We start from the raw sequence: 854 nt of genomic DNA, 5'->3' as shown, positions 1-854 counted from the left end.
ACACACACACACACACACACACACACACACACACGTGCACACACACATAAAATCATTTAATCATTTAATCCTTTTTTAAAAATCTGTGACACCTTAGCTGGGCAGGTCTAGGCAAGTCCTCCTTTGCTGGAATGTGCCTTTTTCTGTCCCGGAATACCCTAAACTTGGCATTTTGGAAGCATGAGTTTTCCCTTTGTGACTTTCTCCTTCTTCCCTTTTCTCCTCCTTCTTTGCAGAGAATGAGTAGCCACTGGGCCTTGCCCTGGGCCATCAATGAGAAGATCTGCTCTTAGTAGAGTCCTGCTTTTGTGCTGAAGGCCCTGAAATCACCTGTGTTCCATGCCACCCACTAAGGATAAATAAAGCTCCCCTGATGTGGGGAATTAGCTCAAGTGGTAGAGCGCTTGCTTAGCATGCAAGAGGTAGTGGGATCGATGCCCACATTCTCCAAGCTTTATTATTTAGACATGGTGTCTCCAAACACTCAGATCTCCAAACCCAAGTTAGTGTCTGAGAGGAGGATGCTGCTTTGGTTCAAGACATAGGAGCAGCAACAATACAGGGCTGGTGACGGCTCCCTCCTGGCATTCAGTATAGTGTAGATCTACTGTCCTCCTGGCATTCAGTATAGTGTAGATCTACTGTGTAATTAATTTTCTGTTTCTTCAAGGAGCTGTGAAGCCAAGGGACATATACACCTGCTCTTTTCTCCCTGTTTCTGCCTGCAGCTTGGTCCTAAATGTGAGACAATTGTGAAAAGTGCCGGGCAGCGCCACCTGGGTAAATACAGCCCCGGCTTTCTGGTCAGGGGACTGAAACCAGGATGTGTCAAGTAACTAGAATGTGCCTGGACA

General features: G+C 46.7%; 1 non-coding gene across 1 annotated transcript; it reads left to right on the top strand.

Moving 5' to 3' along the window:
• The first annotated feature begins 377 nt into the window (after positions 1–377).
• Positions 378–450, top strand: TRNAA-AGC (transfer RNA alanine (anticodon AGC)). Its single transcript has one exon. It is a non-coding gene; the product is annotated as a tRNA-Ala (tRNA).
• Positions 451–854: the final 404 nt, after the last annotated feature.

Source organism: Rhinopithecus bieti, unplaced genomic scaffold, assembly GCF_001698545.2.
Source record: "Rhinopithecus bieti isolate Rb0 unplaced genomic scaffold, ASM169854v2 repeat_3246, whole genome shotgun sequence".
Lineage (NCBI taxonomy): Eukaryota > Metazoa > Chordata > Mammalia > Primates > Cercopithecidae > Rhinopithecus > Rhinopithecus bieti.
Note: the sequence above shows the minus strand (reverse complement) of the source record. Positions and strands in the feature narration are given on the sequence as shown.